A 15,957-nucleotide genomic window follows, 5' to 3' on the forward strand; every position below is an offset into this window, starting at 1 on the left:
CTTCTATGTAAATATTCAGAGCAGCACTATTCACAGTAGTCAAAAGGAGGAAACAATCCAAATGTCCACTGAGGGATGAATGGATAAACCAAATGTGGTATATCCATACAATGGAATATTATTCAGCCATAAAACAGAATGAGATATGGACACCTGCCACCATGTGGACAGACCTTGCAAACATTATGCTAAATGACACAAGGCAGGCACAAAAGACCACATATTACATGATTCCATTCATATGAAATATCCGGGACAGGGAGATGCATGGACAATGGTGATTGCCAGGGCCTAGGGACAGGGTGGAAATAAAGAGCAACTGCTTACTGGCCGCGGAGTTTCCTTTGGGGATGATTAAAATGTCCGGTGCTGGAGTATTGGCTGGTTGCACAACACTGTGAATGCACGAAATGTCTGTCACTCATGGTGATTTCTATCAGTCGAACCCCAGTATCTCAAAAGGAAAAAGGGGTCATCATAACATAGGTAGAATACCACCGTGCTTGGTGTCTCGTAAACATTCCATACACACCGTGCATTTATCCTCCCAACTTCTCTAGAAAGGTGAGCATTAGCTCCATTTTACAACGGACAAACCGAGCTTCCCCGAGCTTGGCTAGCTTACCCAGGAACAGTGTTGCTGCTAGCTACTGAGGACAGACCTCATGTGCTCCAGGAACCTGAGACGTATCCCCTCGCATCTGCCTTCCCGACAACCTCATATGGTAGGTACTACTGTTATCGTCCACTTTGCACATGAGGAAGGACCGAGAAGTTACATGACCTGCGCCAGCTGAGACAGAGGCAGGGCTGTGCACCGGGCCACCTGACCTCAGAGCCCCAGGGCTGCAACCTAGAGGCTTAGCCATGGAAACTGAGGGAAGGTGGACAGCACAGGGTCTACCTCCGGCCCTGTTCATGGAACACAGGGACAGCTTACTTACCTGCCACACGACATCAAGAGATCACTTGGGGGGCGCCTGGGTGGCTCAGTCGGTTAAGCGTCTGCCTTTAGCTCGGGTCATGATCCCAGGGTCCTGGGATCGAGCCCCACATCAGGCTCCTTGCTCAGCGGGGGAGCCTGCTTCTCCCTCTGCCTGCCGCTCCCCCTGCTTGTGCACACACTCTCTCTCTCAAATATATAAATAAAACTTAAAAAAAAAATAAAAAGAGCTTGCTTGGGATTCGGACCCTCTCTAGGCTGTTGGGAAGCCAGCAGGCAGCCAGACAAGTGTGGACCATCCCTTGGCCTGCTGGGCCTCCCCATGGCCCACCGCCCCCCGGGGCCCGTGCTGGCACCTCCAGTTAAGGGGAGAAGCGGCGGAGTCAATTTGAGGATTTATGAGAACCCACCATGGCTCATTGTTCTTCTGAGATTGACTCTCTGGTGCTTTGGAATGTTTTCCATTTTCATGGTGGGGAAATCTGAAAACGCCTCCGGCTGAGAGAAATAAGTCAAGACAAAACCTTGCCACTGGTCTTCAGTCGAGGAACAAGCTCAGAGACGCTTTGAATACTTGTGCAAGTGGAGGTCAAGGGACACGTGATCGGCGAGCCTTCCGCCACCCAGAGATAAATGACCGCGGGCTCGGTGGCCCGGGGTCGCTGCAGGGGATGGCCGCTGACCAGTCGTTTGCTCCTTCAGTGCTCCCGGTGGGGAAGGCTTGCTGAGCTCCCGCTTTGTGCCAGGTGCTGCGCCAGGCACTAGAGACACAGCCTCAGCAAAAGAGCTGTCACTTCTGCACTTGTGCAGCTGGCAACCTGGTCAACTGGCCAGGGTAGGTCAAACTATTGTCCTGATTTATTGAGCACCTGCTCTGAGTCTGGCGAGGCCCTTCAAATTCTACAGCTTAATCCTCACCGTGAAGGCTGAGGCAGGTGAGCGTGATGCTTTCCATGTTCCAGGTGAGAAGGCCGAGGTGTGCAAAGGATGAACCACTTGCCCAAGGTTTCAGGGCCGGTACGTGGAGCGGCTGGATTGGGACTCTGCTGAGTCCCCAAGCCCACACTTCTGATCTGTCTGCTACACTGCCCGATGGCCTGAGCCCCAAAACTCCTACCAAACAGAATGGAGAGGGGGTTTCTAGGTCCAGCTCCAGTTTACAGCTGTAAGCCCCTTCTCACACCCTGTCCACATAAGCCTCTCTTCACTTGATGTACAGTCCATGTTCCCTCATGCCTCAGGGCCTTCGCACAAGCAGCCCTCTCCACCTGGAACACTCGCCCCCCCCGCCCCGCCACATTGTTCATCCAGTTAATTCCTTCTCTGCTTTCCACTCTAGGCTCAGAGACACTTCTCCAGGGAAGCTTTCTCTGACTCCCTAGAAGGGAAATGGTTGTATGCATGGTGATTTCCTGTATATATGGATGTAAACTTCCTTCCTAACAGTGTCATGAAGACCTGATGATTTAATGGTCAAATCTCTGGTGGCAGAGATGTTAACTACCCTGTTGGTAGCTGCAACCCCAGATCCTTTCAAACGTCTAGTACACTGTAGGTTTCCACAAGTGTGTACTGACTGACTGACTGTAGGAATGAATGAGTCAATCAATCGTGAGGTCCTAAAGCTGTTATTTCACGAGAAGGCATTTCGTGGTCATCATCTTGGTTAAAAATGTCTCTCTTTCTCAATCGAAACCGCAACCCACGGCAGACTCACGAGACACATTACAGAAAGGGAGCCCAAACACCTCTAGGTGGGGAACTGGACCCACAAGATCAACCAGATTTCCAGAAGGCATCACAAGTACATGTGCCTAGTCGCTCCGGGCAATCTCGGAGAATTAACTGGCACTGGGGCACTCTTCAGCAACTTGCCAGGTCACCCAAGTAAAGATAAACGAGTCTTGTGCTTTCTGGGGGAGTAAGAAGCGGGGTAAACACTGAAATCAATGAGTCTTGGGATTCAATGTCATTAACCTTTCTGATTCAGGTTGAGGAAGGTGGCGCAGCATGAATTACAGTGCTAACGGGCACAAGGTATTTCTGACGGGTTTATACTGAGGAGGCTGGATGGTAAGAAGGTACGGTCTTCTCTGGCTGACAAATACTACGGGGGGGCGGGGGGAGGCCCTGCTGGAGAGGCCTATAGTCATGGAGGACCCCTGTGTGAACAAACTGCCCATCCCCTCCCAGCTGGCCTGGTCAGGTGACGCTGAGGACTGAGCTCCCTTTCATACCTTGCCTTCCACCTCAAGTTGAAGACTGGTAAGCCATGCAGGTGGAAAAGTAAGGTAAAAGGGGGGTTGCTGTTTTAGGTCAAGTTCAGCTACCCAGCGCTGGGTGCGAGTCCAGGCCAGGGTCTGGAGGAAGTTCCCAGAAGCCCTTCACAATCTCTACCACCCTCCCTCCATCCAGGGTCATGAAGTCTGAAGCGCAGAGTGGGTCACAAGCTGGTACCTGGGTTGGCAGGGTCACTGGAGGTGAGAGAGAAAGGCCACGCGTGGGAAGACGGGTGGTGGGTGAGTGGGTAGATGCGGAAGGAGTTTGCAATTGTTGAAACGAGTGTTCCGGGCAGGGCCATTATCTGAATTGTGGGAGATGCGGCAGAACGGCGTAGAACACGGGTCTGTGAACTGTGGTCTGCCACCTGCTTTTGTCCATGTGGTTTCATGGGAACGGAGTCATGCCTATTGGTTTACGTGTGGTCTATGGCTGACCTGTCGCTCGGGCAGAACTGTGTCATCGTGACAGAGAGCGTTCAGCCCGCAACACTGTAGTGTTCACTATCTGGCTCTTTATAAAAATGTTTCTTATATATATATATATTTCTTTTCTTTTTTTAATTAAGCAGGCTCCATGCCCAGCGCAAAGCCCAACATGGGGCTTGAACTCACAACTGTGAAATCAAGACCTGAGCCAAGATCAAGCCGGATGCTCAACCGACTGCACCATCCAGGTGCCCCTAGATCAACTATATTTTTAAAGAAAATTGCAGCTTCAGAAATCTGGGATGTATTAGGTCTTCCTAAATACTAACACCATCAGAAATGTCTGCATACTAGTTTAAATCATCTTGCACACCGCCAGTGGTCTGTGGATCAGACTTGGGAAGCCCTGGCTTGTGGCTGAGGACATGAGCGGGTTTAAGCCTGAGCTCCATCGTAATAGTGGGCAAGCCCCGGTCCCTTCTCTCTCTAATGGGGATGTGGAAGGCCCCACCTCATCTGGCGGCCACGATGTTCACTGAGATCGGGGAAGCGCTCAGCCCAGTACCCTGCACCCACTCAGCATGGGATGCACAGGGGCAGGGACACTTGGCAGAGGGGCGTGTCCCTGTAGGTCTCTCTCCCACCTGCAGCTGCCGCTCCCAGTGAACGGAGCCTGGCTCGGACACCGCCCCACCACATCCCGGCAAAACAATTTGGATTAATGGACTATTTAGCTGTAGGTGTCCAGAGAATGCATTGTTTAAAGTACCTTGTTAGAAACTTCCCCAGGGTGGCCAACTTTTAAACAAAGATTGACTCTGTAATCAAAAACTGCTTGGCCTTAAACCACATTCCAGCATCCCAAAGAGCACAATAACACTGAGAAAGGGGTGGCAATGTTTGTGCCCCTGGCTGGCTTTGCCAAGTAATGTTGACTGATGAACACAATTAAATTGCACTGGGGAGAATCCTTCTCTGGAGGAACAAAGGACACGGGAGATGTGCGGCGGCTCTTGGGGGCATGATTTCCGTTCCTACATCCACAAGGGAACACAACACTGATGTCGGAGTCCACTGGGAGCCTCACCCTGGGAAAACTGGCTGGCACCACCAACTGACCCCCTCTTTCCCCATCCTCCACTTGCTGATGAGGTGCTGTTATGGGCAATGGACCAGGGTCAGAATCGGGGTTCCCGATGCTCCTTCTGGAATGCATGGGGCTTTTTCACTTCAGATGGACAGGGGCAAAGGATGCAGGGGGCAAGTCGGCCTCGGCTTCTTTTCGTGACACGATCCCCCAGGCTGTGGACTGATCCGGATGTCCAAGTCACTCTGACCCCCGCCTGGGGGCCTCGCAGTGGCCATGAGGTTGCCCAGAGGCAGACTAATTGAGCCTGCGGAGAGGGTTTGTGGGGGGCAGTGAGGATGGTGAAGAGGTTTAGGGGTAGAACTATGAAGGAACATTCCAACCTGAAACTTGAGGGAGATTTTGCAGCTGGACTGACTCGAGAGTAAGCAGACTGGAGAAGGATGGGCTGTTTCAGCCCACTGAGGTCAAGAGCCTGATAAACACTAAGGGGCTTTTCAACCAGCCTTGTAGGAGGGAAGGGAGATGGGGGCGATGCACCCAAACGTGGCTCAGCTCAAGGCGACGGCCTTTGTAACTCCCGTTCACAAGCGCATTTCTCAAAGGCATGTGTGCGTGCTCTCTCTGGGTCTGCATCTCTATAGCAGGACCCGGGCACAGAGATGGAAAATCGAGGAGAGAAGAAAGTGACCAGGAAAAAGGCCAGACCATGTTTTTTTGGTCTAGAATTAAGAACTGCCCAGGATGTCTAGCTTTCCTAACAATAAGAGAACAACTTCCTGAGCACCTGTAATGAATGCCCAGCTCTGGATTAGGTCCTGTGTTTCAGTAGCTCTCATCTTTACAATGACCCTCTGAGGAAATCACTGTGGGGAGGGGGGGGTTCTGGTTGGCTTCCCAGAACGGGCCCCCGTCTGCCCATCTCCTTCCTAGGTTCACCCAAAGGGGGAACGAACTGATGGTATGATTCGTCAGCGCCGGAGAGATTGCCTGGGCATGGTTTCCAGGGGCTGGGTGACCATCCAGTGGAAGCCCCCCCCCACCCTTGCATTTCACTATTGTGTCTCCTGTTTCTTGCCTCAAACCTCCGCTGCACCTGACGCCTTGGGGTCACAATGAGTCACATTTTGCTCTCCTGCCTCTTCCATTCAAGCAACTGGGAGGATGCAGTACGCTAAGGTCTCCCTGGCAGACCGGGCCATCTCTCTCTCTCTCTCTCTCTCTCCTCTGTGCCCCTCAGCAGGGCTGAGCATCCTGGTCCTGACCTGCAGATGGTGGTAGGGATGAACACGAGGCTCCGCAGAGGCGCCAGGCTGGGCTCTAACCCGGCTGCTTATCAGAGAGCTTGCAGAGCTGGACACAAGGCAGGGCTTGGATTCCCACGTGGCCACCGTCCCTCACGTGGCTCCCTGACATGTAACATTAACGTCTCCCTCTTACAGGAGAGAAAACCGAGACTCGGCAAGGTTGGAGTCACCTGCCTCAAGATGATACAGCTAGTAGGGGACAGAGACAAGACTCAAATCCAGGTCGGGCTGATACCACGGGGCCGCGCGCGTGCCCTTGGCGGAGTGGGCAACGGTGCAGAAAATGCCCGCGTTGGTTGGGTCTTGCCGTGGAACAAGTGTGAGCATTTGGAGGGACAGCAGCCATTCTTTCTGAATTATGCTTGCTTGAGGCTAACATTTAAATGAGTGAGAATGCCATCAGGCACCGCAGTCCAGCAGTTTGGGGAAGAGTCTAAAGACTGAGATCGGGAGGGCAGAGGATTATAAAGGAATTGGAAAGCCGGGGCTGTCCCAGCTAATGCAGGACAGCTGGTTCCTCGGTCCACGTCTGGAGCCAACAGGACTGGTGGAGCCCCGGGCTTCTACTGGCCAGAGAGGCAGAGGGCCCCTGTGCACCTGGGACTACTCTAGCCATGGTGGTCCCGTGGTGGGGTCCATGCTCTTGACGGACTGGCCTTTTCCCCTGGGGGCAACTGCCCGTGGACCACGCCGGCCAACCTCGTGCAGCAGAAAGCATGCTGCACTTGGGAGTCACTGAACCTGCGTTCAAATCCTGGCTTGGCCACTGCCAAGCCGTGTGACCTTGGGCCGGTCACTCGAACCTGCTGAGCGTCGTGCCCTTCTCTGCACGCCCCGTGCCCCATCCCATACGGCGGGGACTAAAGCAGACAGTGACTGGGTTCTCAGCAGCTGCCGCTGGCAGATGACCCTGGATTTGGGCTCTGGTGTGCACGCTGCTCTCTTGGGTCCTGGACACTGCTGCCTCCTGGACTCTCTTCCAGATGGAGAGAACATGGATTTAGACAGAGGGACGAGGAGGAGAGCTTCATTCCCGCGCTGCCCAGTGGGTGCACTAGGACCTGCCGGTGGAGAACTCAGGTCTCTTCTTCCCCTCCGCTGATCAAAGAAGCATGGGCTCAAACCCTGGCTCTGATCCCCACCGGCTGTGAGACGTGGGACAAATTCCTCAACTACCCTCGGCCTCAGTTTCTTCACCTGTGGGATGGGATGCAGCCACAGCGTCTGCCTTCTGGGGTTGGCGTTCAGATAACACATTGGCCAGGGACCCCCCTGGATGGCACGTGCCACGAAATGCTAGCTGGCACGATTAGCTACCGGAGTCTGGCAGATCCTGAAGGGTTTTCCCAGACATCTACTTGGAGCGTCCACTCCTGACTGCTTTCAATGCTGGGCAATGACTCCAAGTGGCAGCAAGAGGGAGGGAGGAGATACAGCAGTAAAATCCACAAGTTTCCATCTGCCTCCCCAGTGACTGGATCTTAACCCCATCCCTTGGGCCTGTCTCATCCAAACCTCTGCGATCATCAATAAAAAGCGAGTGGAAACACCCCTCCCTTATTCCACTTGACCTTTGAAGACATGCTGTCCCTCCAGGTTGCCCTTGAGACTCATCTTCCCCTGCAGTTAGATGGGGTGGGCGGGGGTGGCTAACAAAGAGTAAGAGACTCTACAGTGCAGATCACCCACGCTGTGGACCACCCTGGGCTCACAGCCAAATCCCCCAGGTGCACTTGGATGCACCTGGAGCACCCCAGAATGCACACCCCCCTGCTGTTGGCCACTGGTGCGCAAGCCACATAAATGAAGGCTTTGCTTTCCCGACAAGCAAACATGCTCAATGCACTGGGCGGGAGGATGCCCAGGGTGGGAAATTTCCCATCCCCAGAGACACACAAAAAGCTGCTGCCAAAAGGAAGGAGAACTCTGAGCTCTTGGGAGGCAAGCATTAGCAAGAAAATACATGACAAAATTCAAAAAGGCACAGACTGGGATCTGGCGAAACCATGGGACTGGCAGAGGATGGAGGCCGTGTTTGTTTCGGAACTGGTAGCACCACTCTCTCCCATTTTGTTAAGGACACTGCGGCTCTCTCTAGTGGAAGTATTTCTGCCTGTGACACAAATGTAAGGCCCGTGGAGGCAGGGGTTTTGGTTGCTCTGGCTCACTATTGCACCTTGAGCATCTAGGACTAGGCTGCTTGATATGCTATTTGTTTATATTTAAATTAAAACCAAACCACGTTTAAAATTTGGTTCCTCCGCCCCACAGGGCGCATCTCAAGCTCTCTCTTTTTTTTTTTAAGTTTCATTTCAAGCCCCTACTAGCCACATGTGGCTAGTGGCTACTGCACGGGAGGGCAGAGCCACAGAACATTCCCATCACCGGACAAAGCTCCACGGCACTGTGCAGCCTGTCACTGCCTGGCATCTAGAAGGATCTCAGCACATGCTGAAATCAATGAGTGAACAACCAAAGTCCTCTCCTGTCTGTGGGCCAAAGAATGTAGGACTCAAGATAAAACCGACTCTTTTCCCCAGGACTCTGAATTTTTTTTTTTTCTGTAATGAAAGAATGGGAAAACGAACAAAACAGCAATATGGCTGGAATGTATTTGAGCCAAACGGCGGCCTCCCTTGGGTGAAACAGCCACATCATTCTTGCCTTTTCCCTGCCACTTTCCTATCCTTCCAAGAACGTCCTTCCTTATCTGCGGCAGCAAAGACCGTGTTCTAAACCGATATGACCACTCTTGGCTTCCTAAAGAGCCTCAGTGCTTTTCCCCCGAGTCCCAGGAGAACTGCAGGCACTCGGGCCTCCCTCCGTTCGTCTGGCGGATGCTCTAGGTCAGTCCTGGCCCCCCAGAGAGCCCGAAGGGCTGTCCGACCTCAGATATAGCTCAGGAGACCCAGAACCGCTCACAAGAGAGAAGCTGACAGCGTTTCTGCAAAGACAGGCATGTGCTCTGTCAGGCTGAAAAGTAACAGGGCTGAGGAAATGATTATTTTGCTACTAGATGCAAACAAAACTGTTACCAGCATAATTACTGGTGTGTTTTCCAGTTTCCTTGTGAACAACAGCCTGAGAAGGTACACCCTTTCTGACTCACACGGTATCTGGGCAGAGCTTTCCTTGGATGGTGTCCCACCAGGGTTTGAGGGTCTTCGAGGACGTGCATCTCTGAACATCCAAAGAAGAGAAGTGGCTGGATGTTGAGAAAGTGGCCACCAAGAAAGACGGACACACCCAAAGCCCTAGGTGTTTGCCGCCCCCCCGCCCCCGATAGGACTTCCTGCCAAGTACTTAGGCTAATGTATTTTCCAGCAAAGCATTTACCTTCCTATTTATTACTGTGATTAAGCGACTACGTCTGTGTCTCTCCTAGATCAGGGGTTTGCAACTCTTGCTGTGTACGCCAACCACCTGGTGAGCTTGAAAAAATACACAGATTCTTGCTTCCCACATGGAGTTTACATTCAACTTGTCTGGGTGGGGTCGTGATATTTTAAAGAACCTGATATATACATATATATTACATATATTTTTTTAAAGTAGGCTCCACGCCCAGCAGGGAGCCCAACGCCGGGCTTGAACTCATGACCCTGAGATCAAGAGTCAGACGCTTGACCGACTGAACCACCCAGGTGCCCCTAAAGAACCCGACTTTTTAAAGGTATTTTGAGAAAACGTCCCAGAACCAACGTGGACCCCTGACTACCCCCTATCGAGAACTGTCCTGGCTGTGGCAGGGACCCTGTCCGTCTTGCTGCCTGCCATACCCACGGGCCCGGTGTGTGGTAGGTGCCCAGGAAATAACTGCTGAACGAAGGACTGGAGAATACCAGTTCCATCCCAGCACGGAGGGCGAGAGGACAGTCTGTGCAAGAGCTGCCTTCGGAGTGGGTTCTAGATGCTGCCGGAGCCCGAGGATGGCCCCACCCCTCCCCCAGGGCAGATGCATCCTGCGCTCGGCCCGGCAAGGGGCCATGGGAGGCTGTCCTGGGCTGAAGGGCATCCACCTCCCCCAAATTCCCATCCAAAATAAGGTCATCAGAAAGTGACCTTATTTGGAAAGGGGGGTTTGTAGAGGCAATTAGTTAAAGAGGAGGTCATACTGGATTCAGGTGGGCCCTAAACCCAGTGACCGGTGTGCCCATAACAGGGGCATGTGGAGGCAGAGAGAGACAGACAGGACGGAAGACCCAACGAGGACGGATGCAGAGAATGGTGTGAGCGTCTGCAAGGCAAGGAGCACTACGGGCGGCTGCATCCGCCGGAAGTGAGAGGCCGCAAGGGAGGACTCGCCCCTGGAGGCTGCAGAGGGAGCACCGCCCTGCCGACACCCTTTCAGACTTCCCGCCTCCAGAACTGTAAGGTCATGGAGGTGGTTGCAAGCCACCCCGTCGGTGGGAATTTCTCTCGAAGCCCGCAGGTAACTAGGACAGAGCTAACTGTATGGACAGAAGAGGCAGGTGGGCAGGGGAAGGAAGATGGGCCCAGGCCTGGCAAGTCTCCCCGTGGGCCTCTCCAAACTCTGCTTCCTTCCCTCCTGGCCTCCATGGCTCTGCTCTCCCGTACTGCCCTTCTCTCTCACTCCTGGACCACACTTGGCTCTTCCCTGCCCCGGGGACCTTGCATATGCTGTTCCCTCTGCCTGATAACCTCCACTCCTGTTTTTTTCATAGTGGCCCCCCTTTCAGGACGTGGCTTAAACACACTCTTTAGAGGCAGTGGATCTACCCTGACCACTCAAGTAGGACCCCTTCTTACTCTCCATCACGACGCCCGGTCATTATTGAATTTATAGGATCTCCATTTCTCCCATAGATTGTAAACTCGGGGGACGAGTGAGGCCCTTGTGCTCAGCCTGGGCTCAGCAAGGTCGGGATATGTGAGCTGCATGCTTGCTTGAGTGCTTCCAGAAGGGGGTGGGGGCCACTGCTTTGCCAGATGGCCTTGAAGCTCCAGCCCATTTTCGGGGTCTGGCTCAGCCTCCGTCCTCCTGGGGGACCCTGACGACCCAGGAGCAATGAGGGTGTGACTTGGGCTGAGACGGAGGGGGATCACAGGTGGGAAAGTCCATGAGAAAGATGGCGGGGGTAGAATTACGCAGACCCGGATGGAGAGGCGAGGCAGAGCATATGGGTTTCCAGGCTCTGGTGAATAGGTGAGCAGGTGGTGCTACTGAGCAGAGTGGGAAATGAGACGGGGGACTGATATGGGTCAGGTGGAAGTTCTAGAAGAATCACTGGAGAGCCGCGATCCTGTGGGGGGACAATTCCCTGTGGCCAACCTCCTGGTTCTGCTTGAGAGCTATGCCAGCTCTTCAAAGCTTCCAAGGGTCACAGGGCCCTCTGCTTCAGGAGTTGATGCTCCTTAAAAAGAACAAGAAACACCTCACACCTACTAGTACGGCTACTATCAAAAACCCAGAAAAACGACATGTTGGCGAAGATGTGGAGAAACTGGAACCCTTGGGCGTTGCTGGTGGGAACCTTTGTGCAGCTGCTGTGGAAAATGGTATGGAAAGTCTTCAAAAAAATAAAAATAAAAACAGAACTACCACAGGACCTAGTAATCCTACTTCTGGGCGTTTCCCCCAAAAACTGAAAGCAGGGAGGTGTAGAGAGATTTTTTACACCCATGTTCATGGGAGCATTACTGATGGCAGAACAGAGGTGGAAACCCAAGTGTCCATCGGTGACGGACGAGTGGATAAGCAAAATGCAGTGCAAATACGCACACGGTGGAGTATTACTTGGCCGTAAAAAGGAAGGGAATTCAGACACCTGCTACAGGATGGGTGAACCTTGAGGACACCACGCTATGTGAAATAAGCCACTCACAGAAAGTCAAGTACTGTGTGATCCCATTTCTAGATAGTCCAATTCTCAGAAACAGAAAACAGAGTGCCGGCTGCCAGGGGCCAGGGAGGGGAGAATGTGAACTTGTCATGTAATGGGTACAGAGTTTCAGTTTGGCAAGATGAAAAGCATCCTGCAGATTGGCTGCACAGCAGTGGCAATGAATGTACTCAACACCCCCGAACTGGACACTTAAAAAAAGGCTAAGATGGTAAATTTTATGTGATGTGTACTTTACCGTAAGTAAAACTAAAAGAACAAAGCGGGGTCATAGCCACAGGTCCTCCCCCTAAAGGCCATTCCAGCTTCTCTGCACCAGCCCCTGCTCTGGGAGTCCCCCCGGTAGGGGGGGTTTCACGCAGGGTGGGGCCCTGGTCCCCCAACAGAAGGTGGCCGCCGGGCTCTGTATGACAAAAGGCTACATGGCTGCTTGCATTCAGGAAGCTCAGGATGACTTCTGGGACTCCTGCCTCCGGGGAGGACTGGAGACCACCCGGGCTTTCTAGGCATGGTTCTGGGGTCAGCAGAAGCAACCACCTCCTTCCCTGCCTGCCTCCTCACTCCCACCTGTGCCCCCCTCCCAACTGTCCTCCACGCTGGCTTAAGTGATCTCTCTATATTGTAAATATGATTTCTCCTCATTAAAACCGCATGGCTCACGGCTAAGGATTCAACCACCCATCAAGTGATCCAAAGTCCCTGCAGGGACCGGCCTTGACCTACCTCACAGTAGAAAGGCCATCCCTTGCTCTTTGTGTTTCAGCCACATTGCTTTGAACATGCCACGGTCCCTCCTACCACCGGGCCTTTGCTCAGGCCACTCCGTCTCCCAGAATGCTCTCCTGGGACCCCTCATGATTCTGCCGGGGAACTATCACCCATCACACACATCTCAGTTCACATGCTGCCTCTTCAGGAGACTGTCCCAGGCTCCCAGGCCCCCAGCCCAGGTGAGCTTCACTTGCTGGGTGCTTCTAGATCCCCCCTTCCTTCCCTTCAGAACGCCTGCCGTTCTTTGTAAGATGTGTTCAACCGTGTCATCATTCTGCTTAATGTCCGTCTCCCCTCTATCAGTAACAATGGCTGTCACATAGACAGTGCTTTGTGCTGAGCACTTTACGTAGAGTAACTCATTTAACCCTCTTAGCAACCGTATGGGGTGGTGCTGTTATTATGCCCATTTTACATATGAGGTGACTGAGGCACAGAGACATTAAGTGATTTTCTCAAGTCCAAATTCACACAGCTAGTAAACAGAAGAGCTGAGATTTGAGCCCAGGCGGTCTAGCTCCAGTCTGCGCCCTTGACCGCTCTGATGAGGGCAGGATCTACCTATGCTTCTCCTGCTGCCTAGCACAGTGTCTGGGGCACGGTAGGTGCTCAGAACATACTCGTTGAGGGACGGATGAAGTCATAAGGAGCCCCATCTCCCGAACTCATCTGTGGGAGTAGAGGACTGTTTTCAGCTGCCTTCATTCTGTTGGGCGTCTGTCTGCCTTTGGCTCAGGTCATGATCCCAGGGTCCTGGGATCGAGCCCTGCATCGGGCTTCCTGCTCGGTGAGGAGTCTGCTTCTCCCTCTGCCTCTGCCCACCCCCCAACCCCCGCTCATGCTCTCTCCCTCTCTCTCTCTCAAATAAATAAAATCTAACCAAGAAAAATTAAAAATCACTGGGCAGACTTAAGGACTGAAAATGCAGCAACTGTATACAGATCCCTGGGCATCCGTACTGGTTAATTTAACTTCAAATCCTAGGCCGACTAGGATGTGTACTAAGCATCACCATGGGTCTGACCTCCTGCAACACTGACCAGAGGTTCTGTTTTAATACCAACCTCCTTACGTTTTCTTACATGGTGGAAGTTATGTTTTGAGGGACGAGGATTAAGACAAAATATGTGTGCAAGGCCCCAGCAGAGGACAGGACACATAGTAGGTGCACAGGAAATGTCTGCTGGATCTGGATGTAAGTTTCACTCCATCAGTGCTCACATAGTAGGTGCACAGGAAATGTCTGCTGGATCTGGATGTAAGTTTCACTCCATCAGTGCTACGGAAACACTGGTCTGGAGGACAGGAGAGGAGCCCGGACACCTGCTTCCTGTCTTTATGAGCTGGGGTTTCCTGCTGCGGCACCTCAGAGCAGCTCTTAGGCTCCTGGCCTGGGGCTCTCCTAGTATCTTAAGACTACAGTTTCGGGTCCACGAAACAGGGATTATTGAAATGTCCACAGAGTGGGCCCCGCTGGGTTAGACCTTACAGCAGTGGGTCCCCAAGAGGCAGGATTAGTAGATCCCAGATTTAGCTGGAAACACGTTTCCCCTGCTACGTGCACGCACACACACACGAACCTACACACCAGACAGGATGTGAGCCCCGAGGGGCTGGGGACATGCTCAGCTCTCCTTCCGTGTGCATCTGACTTGCCCCAGGACACCGGGCCTAGTGAAGGATGGCCAGTGAGGGGTCTGTTACTATGAGCCCAAACCAAACAACAGTGTGAAATGCTTTGGTTTGGTCACTTCGCGTCCCATCTAACTAAAGTCGGCTAGCGCAGCTTCCTGACTTAGTAAGTAGAATACACTCAACAGAACCATCATGTCCTTCGCTGACTCAAGACCGAGCAGGGTCTCAGTGTTTGAAAACATCTATTCTCATCCAGCCGGAGCCTACATGGGTCAGGGTGTCATGTCACAGCAGAGAAGGATGGATTCTTTAAACACACGGAGCTTGCATATTCCAAATACAGGACCATGCTTCTCGTTCACAAACAAGTTGGTTCTACCCTGTTTTTCTTGGGGACACTCAGTCTTCATTGCCTTACTTTGTTTTTCCCACTTTTAAGACAGATGTGAGTTCAGGTAATATTTTTGCTAGTCTTTTCATGAGTAAAGGGAGAAAAGAAAGCAACTCGATTGAAGCCCACATGATTCCACCAATAGAAGACTAACAGCCTGTATTTACCCAGCACTTTCTGTGTGTCAGGCACTATGCTAAAGCCCTTGATATACAATATTTCATTGACGCTTCCTAGTAAATGGGTACTAAACATTGTGTCACTTTCTCAGGCGGACAAACAAACCGAGATGCAGAAAGCCATGCACCTCTCTCTTAGAAACTTCTGACTTGGGCACTCCTGCCCCTTTGAGGAGGCTCCTGAGTTTGCTCATCCTTCCTGGGACGGGAGAAGTAGTGGTTTTGGAGCTACAGATGGAGTGGCAGATGGGAAGTGAAAGCCTATCAGAGTTGCCCAGGATAAAACCATTCATCTGCAAAATTCATATGTTTTTGCGTGGGGCGACTTCCCAGAAACAAAAGCAAGAGGAACCAGCAGTGCTTGATGCATAAAGTGCCTCTGGCCATGAGGCTGGCAAAGTGAAATGGGCAGAAGAACCGGGGGGTGGGGGAGGGCCATGGAAATGAAAGCAGTGGGGGCAGAGGGAGGGAAAGACAGAATGAGGCACACAGAGACCGGGAGCATTAAAGCTAAAAAAGCCAGAAATTCCAGGACTCTCTTCTCTGAAACCCAAAATAGGTTTGGCACGTGGTCCAGGAAAGGGTTCCTGGGCCCCCTCGGACAGAGAGGAGCTTCAGCCTTGAATGCAGCTCAGGAACGAACCACTGACATTTATTTGGGTAAGTAAGCACTTCGTAGGTGCCCAACACTCTGCTAGGTTCTATGATCATAGCCCAGTTTCACAAAGACTGAATTTCCTTGCAGATGGTCATATGGCTAGTGAAGTGGCAGAACTCAGACTCGAACCCTAAGCCATCTGCTGGGCCTCTCATCACCCACCCTCCCCAGATGCCCAAGTGCTAAATATCCCTATATCCTGGCCCAGCTGAGCTGGTGGAGTCCATGGTCGCGGCAAATCAACACAGGGCCCCTAGGGGGCAGCCTCGAGGCTTGGTGGGGGTCTCCTGGGGAGGGCCATGGGCACAGGAATGCCCACCTGACCTCAAGAGGTCTCTGGCCAAGTGCCACCCCTTGACCTGGGCTGAGGTGACCTCTGGGGTCTCCACTGGAGGTCTAGAGGAGGACTGAGCA

The 15,957-nt window shown here is 52.6% G+C and overlaps 1 protein-coding gene across 1 annotated transcript in view; it reads right to left on the reverse strand.

Annotated features, from left to right (window-relative positions):
• The window catches only part of XYLT1 (xylosyltransferase 1), a 291,435-nt gene that overhangs the window by 52,078 nt on the left and 223,400 nt on the right, over nt 1-15,957 (reverse strand). The gene's annotated exons all lie outside the window — the stretch shown is intronic.

This window comes from Callorhinus ursinus, unplaced genomic scaffold, assembly GCF_003265705.2.
Source record: "Callorhinus ursinus isolate GAN/ISIS: 27379988/994484 unplaced genomic scaffold, GSC_fseal_2.0 scaffold13, whole genome shotgun sequence".
In the NCBI taxonomy this organism is placed as follows: Eukaryota; Metazoa; Chordata; class Mammalia; order Carnivora; family Otariidae; genus Callorhinus; species Callorhinus ursinus.